Source organism: Eurosta solidaginis, chromosome 2 (assembly GCF_040869045.1).
Source record: "Eurosta solidaginis isolate ZX-2024a chromosome 2, ASM4086904v1, whole genome shotgun sequence".
Lineage (NCBI taxonomy): Eukaryota > Metazoa > Arthropoda > Insecta > Diptera > Tephritidae > Eurosta > Eurosta solidaginis.
This window is the reverse complement of record NC_090320.1, coordinates 218948449-218954623: the sequence shown is the minus strand read 5'-3', so window position 1 is coordinate 218954623 and position 6175 is coordinate 218948449. Positions and strand designations below refer to the sequence as shown.

The 6175-nt window shown below is 39.7% G+C and overlaps 1 non-coding gene across 1 annotated transcript; it reads right to left on the bottom strand.

The window, feature by feature from the left end:
• Positions 1-5193: 5193 nt before the first annotated feature.
• Positions 5194-5300, bottom strand: LOC137242946 (U6 spliceosomal RNA). Its single transcript, XR_010950416.1, has one exon. It is a non-coding gene; the product is annotated as a U6 spliceosomal RNA (small nuclear RNA).
• Between the last annotated feature and the right edge of the window lie 875 nt (positions 5301-6175).

Sequence of the window (6175 nt, the reverse complement as noted above, 5' to 3'; positions counted from 1 at the left end):
AGTGACTAAAATGGCTTTCAATAGACGCGTACACTTGACACGTGACAAAGTGGCAACATAAAGTTCTATATCACGCAATTTCATTCCATTCAAACGCAAACTCACACCTGAACCCATTCAATGGCACATAAACATACAGACAACTCATTGGCTAGCATGCCACGTACAGAACAAGTCAAATAGCCATAAACAGTTAGTCAACTATTTGCAAGGAATAGCAATACAAACAAATAATTACACGCATACATTTGTATGTTTATGTATGCACAAATATACACTTGACACAGAGAAACGTGTTGTCAATGACTACACGTCACACCAACTACACAAATGCCAATGAAAAACAGATCTCTTAGAATAAGAAGTGTGAATAATCAATAGGAAATTTATGCCGCAAGCCATTTATCTGCAATTGAATTTTTTTATAAATAACATTCAACTCCAATTTCTCGCACTTTGACAACAATGTAGCAATTTGATTGATCAAAGTAGCAAAAGGATATGTAAACCTCCCGTACCCGACCATCCACACAGTGCGCTTACCAGCAGCATTGGTGTACTCTCATTAAAAACCAATCAATTATGCATGCAATACAACATATCAAACAATAATAAATACATACATACGTACACATGTATTATTAAATTAATTTTCAAAAGCAATAACCACATCACAAATTACAACAAAAATAAACACAACAAATTCTAAATGAGCAGATAAATGGCAACGTAAACAGAAGAAACAAAACAATGATCAAGGCAGTGCAAGTTCGGATGGGACAAGTATTATATAAACATTTGTGAACTTTTATTGCATCTTCCTTTAGATATATCTATACATATATACAGTAGGCTGTCCCAATCATGAAGGAAGAAAACATCAAGTCCTATTTCTTGGCCTGAATGTCATACGTTTGAAGTTTTAACTCAGCAAAATTGCTTGCACTTATTTTGTGGATATGTTCCTTTCTTTTAGACTTAGAGCTCGTGGCTGTAGAAGTACACTGGTTTTTAAAAGCACCCAGTCCAAGGAGTACTCGGTTAAAAAAAGCACCCACTGCTTAACAGTACCCGTTTCTGGAAAGTACATGGTTTAAAAAAAACCCGTTTCAAAGACCTTCCCGATTTTTATAAAGTGTCCGGCTCCTAGAAAGTACTCAGTACAAAAAGTATCCGCTTCTGAAAAGTACCCGATTCCAAAAAAGCCCCGGTTTAATAAAAGTAAACGGTTCAAAAACCCAGATATTAAAAGGACTCCTTTTCAAAAAGTACACGCTGCTTAAAAAAGTGGCCGTATCTGTGAAGTACATGGTTTTGAAAGCGGAACCGGTTCAAAAACTTCCCAGTTTATAGAAAGTATCCTGGAAAGTACTCGGTATTATTATTATTATAATAAAAGTAAAAAAAAGTATCCGCTTGTTACGTGCGGTGTTTCTGCCAGGCGGACGCATGTTCTCCCGATTGCCTCACCATCATTTTGCATGCCACAGTCGTCGCGCAGGTATGCTTGCTTTTAGCACGAGCTAGCTCGCCGGACTACGGGGTGGTTCTTGCGACTCTGAGGCATGCCAACCGCACCATACAAGAAAAAAAATACATACCTGATACTCTCCATGTTCACTCTAGGGATACAACGCTGCCCTGGAAAACCCCCCTTGGCTAAATATGATGATTGGCAAGTCATTCACAACCCACCCTTCCATGGTCGACAATGGCTAATGATTTTGTTGCCGACCCCAGTATGAGTGCCAGTATCCGCCCATTTCAAATTCAACCCCCCCCCCCCCCCCCCCCTTAATGTCCACATGTCCGTCCGTCTCCCCCGCATCTAAAAGAATATTGTTACCAAATCTGCAAAATTAACAATTCATGTTTATTGCATCAATAGGTCATATAAATACGTATGCTATCATATGTAGCTCTGATTTCAACAACAAAAATTCAATAATAATTAACCTTAAAAACTAGGTACATGGACATCCCTCACCCCCCCCCCCCCTCCCTCACCCCCATGCCCATGACCATGCATGCGTGCATATGTATACTTAGGTATGTATGGTGTGAGATCTATGGAAATGGTAGCCGCTCATCATATGAGTCCTTATACGCACCTTATATATATGCCTTCATGCAAGTGGGCGCATTATCGTCTAAAAATGCCTCTATTTCACCGATATCTTTCGGACTACGATCTAGATTTAGTTTAGGGTCTAATTCGGCTACCGATATTATTTATGTTCTATGAGCTAGTTATATAATGGCCGACCTGTTCGACCGGCCTTTGTTTAAGTATATGCGAGTGTTTAATCTAACAATTAAATTAACTTATGAGTATATGTGCATATTCTCCCTTGTTCCTGTACCTATTCTCGATTGTTTGTCAACAATATTTGATTCAATTCAATTTTCATTCATAGTTACATGGGTTATCAACAAACTAACAAACGTATATACATATATGATACCCACATTTAGCGTTATCTGGACACTCTGCTGAGTGAAGTCACTGCTATATCAACGCAATGTCAGGAATACATGCGAACTTCGGTTCACCCTCCCCAAGAAACAAAACACAACACAAGAGAAGCCCGAACGGGTTAGGTTCCTCTAGGAGAACATCCGACGAATAGATCAAATTCCCACCCAGCCCTACAAGACGTCTTGTATCCGAGAATACTCTCAGGGTAATTGGATAACTCCCGCAGTGGCGAATTATTACTCTCTCTTCGGACCCCTCCCTATAATTCTTATTTACTCAAACTTAAATTTTGGATGGGTATTTCGAGGGACAAACCTACGTCATTCGCGGTGCTACCAAACACTGCGAAAATTCACCACCAAATATATGGCTGTATACAAGAAAGTATATGTGGTTCTACCCGGATACTATATATAACTTAAACTAGTAGAACCTGTACACCGTCCGACCAGAGTGCTGCTTCATTAGTTGGATGTAGTCCTGTATCGATATTGCGCTTAGATGAATGCCACTGAGGCTTCCTTAAGCGCTCTTTGGAAGTGGTTTGGGTATGACGGGTGATGTGACGCTCTTACATCGGTCGCAGATATGCGGCCATTTACATACCCCCTTTTCGCGTCGGCCGATCAATGTACTCGTAGGTGCCGTGGTTGATTCACCAACCGCGTGGCCCCGATCGCCCTGACGACACGGCAGCTATTTCACCCGGCTGGACCAGATCACAGCTATGGAGACGAGATATTAATTGACTACCCCCGTATTAGTTACACTACCTTACCTCTTTCCGACGCCGCTTACGAATCTTGCACACTTTATAAAAACGTAAGTATTGATGTAGGATGGCCAAAAATTGCCGTAGGCCGTGCCGAAGAAAGTAGATTCTGCCCCAAGCAATTGCCAAACTCAGTGACCAGTCGGGCGACGTGATACGCTTAACTTTGCGATCACTGGGGGGCTTCCAAAACCGAACGTAATGATCGGATAATTTTTGTGGGAAGAACTTTTCCGAATTCCGTGAAAGCACAAGGTTTCAAAAAAGTAACTGGTTTTAAAAATCCTGTTATTAAAACGAAACATTTGCATAAAATTACCTACCGCTTAAAAAGTATACGGTTCTGGGAAGTTAATGGCTTTGAAAAAGGACCCAGTTCAAAAACCTTTTCGGTTTTAAGAAAGTACCCGGTACAAAAAAGTATCCGCTTCTGACAAGAACACGATTCGAAGAAAGCACCCGCTTTAAAACAAAGTAACCGTTTCTAAAAACCCCGATATTAAAAACCACCTTTTTCAAAATAATCCAGTTCTAATATGTACGAGATTCTGAAAAAGTACCCATATCCGAAAAAAAACTCCTCATATGAAGGTAATTAACGCAATAAAAGGCAGAGTTCTAAAGAATATAGAAATTTCGCGAAATGCAAAGTTACTCCAGCAAAGTGCTCATAGCGCGTGTTCTCAAGGGTTAATTTAACGACAGCGGAGTTATGTAGTTCCAGACCATTCAGGGATGGATTTCCGGATAACCTTCAAAACAACTACTGAATCATTCCAGAGCCATTTAATTTTTCATAGTTGGTAGCTGTTCTGCTATAGGAAGCTCACTTGGACAGCATGAAGGTCCGTTGTGACATTACATAAAATTACGTTGACGTCACTGCAACTTCTAAGCGAATCGTTGTAGGGAAGACATTGTTTCTAATGAGACCGATCTGAACCTTAGATAAATCCTTCGGAGATCCAAGTGAGTCGTGACGGAAATACATAAAGTTACTCAATGATTCCACTCCATCATTCTCCATACAGCTGCAGCAGAATAGGGTTTACAGTATATTGAGTCGTACCGCATTAGTTACATAGTACAGTGCCTTGTTAAAACCCCAATGACCATTGATATGACAAGCCATGGTCAGTCACTATAGACCACCCTCGACCGCACTAAAGGTGAACTCAAGGCCTTGTTAATCGAATCCGCTCGGAAGACACCGCAGTGATCAGCCAACTTAAACTTGCGGCTGACATTTAGCTCGTCGCAAAAGACTCCCCCACAAAATTTTTTATCGAACTTCGACCCATCCGTGAACAATTTAGCTGCTCACCTACCCAAGATGAATTTCTTTCCACATTCCTCTCTCAGGGAAATGATTTGGGTGAAGGTTCCATAGGGAATAGTCCGTCCTGTCAGGGATAAAGTCGAACATGGCGAGAAGGCTTAGAGTTCCCGAAGTCAGAAAGCCCATAGCCCATATCTCGAAGCCTGACCAACGACTGGTCCGTGGCCGTATTACCCCCAATATCTACTGAATGCATGTTCAGCATCATATTCAACAAAAAAATTGCATTAAATCAGTTTAAAATAAAACTCGCGATAAAAATACTGTCATTGCTTTAATGATGACCTTCCATTCACATAACGTGACCTAGCCAGCGTAGTTGCGGTGGACTATGTCTGCGTAAAGCTCGTACAGTTCGTCATCAAATCTTCTTCGGTGCCCGCCAAAGGGTATAGGTTTAAATCTTTCGAAGAACTTTTCTTTCGAATACTCCCAAAGCCGGTTCGTCTGATGTTGTTATGGCGCATGCTTCTGGACCATTTATGCAATTATATTACTTTATTAAAATCAAAACTATAATTCAGCGATTACTTCGCACAGCTACGTAACAGTAGTACAACAACAACATACTTGGTTTTTTTTTTTTTTTTTTTTTTTTTTAAGAAAAATGTGGAACGCTTCACGATTTTGCGTGTCATCCTTGCGCAGGGGCCATGCTAATCTTCTCTGTATCGTTCCAATTTTAGTATATGTTCTGCCGAAGCAAGAATACTTCATTTTAGTGATAACATCAAGGAAAACTCCGCAAAAATTGGAAAAAAACCGACTGAATAACGAAATAGGGACAATAAAAATTAAAATAAATTTACATATTTGCTGCGTTTCTTGTGTGGCTTTTATGTTGCATCAACACTCTTTGTTAATATCTTCTTAAATAAGCAGATATTATCGTTATGCTCTATGTACTTTTCTAAAGTCAGCGAAACTCAACAAAGAAAAGCAAAGCAAAAAAATAAATTTAATTATAGAAAACCATTTTTGCAGTATCCCTCTTCGAAGAAGTGCCGATTATGTAGAAGTAGCTGACGTGCTAATGTGCCTATTTATACATGAAAATCGTAAAATAATTTAACTAAGTAAACGAGTTCAATTTAATTTAGTATGAATGCATTAAAGCGAATATGTGCGAAGTTTTATTGATTGTATGCAAGTTTGAAGGACGTGAAAACTGAACACGTCAGAATTTTAAGTAGTTAAATATGCGAAGTAAATTTGAATGAAGTGAGAAGCTATAAACTTCGCATAAAATCTTTAACACTACCCTTTTGAAAAGGGAATAATATTTTCGTGTTGCCATCACGTTATAGTTTGAGTTTCCTGCTTCTAGCAAGTATGTCTTTGACAGATGGCATAAGTTCTCTGTCTGATATGTTTAGTTAGGTTGAACTGGCGAGTCCATGAGGACTTCACATAGACTGAATGAAAAAACCTATCAAAAACCAGGACTTATGTTATAAAATAACTCCGTCATCTTGGCAAATACTAGAAGACTTCTAGGATTTAAGCCGCCCTCTGCTTCTAGATCTGACAGCCATATCACTCCCAATAGCTGGAGTCTTAGCCTGGCAAGCGCAGGGCATGAGCA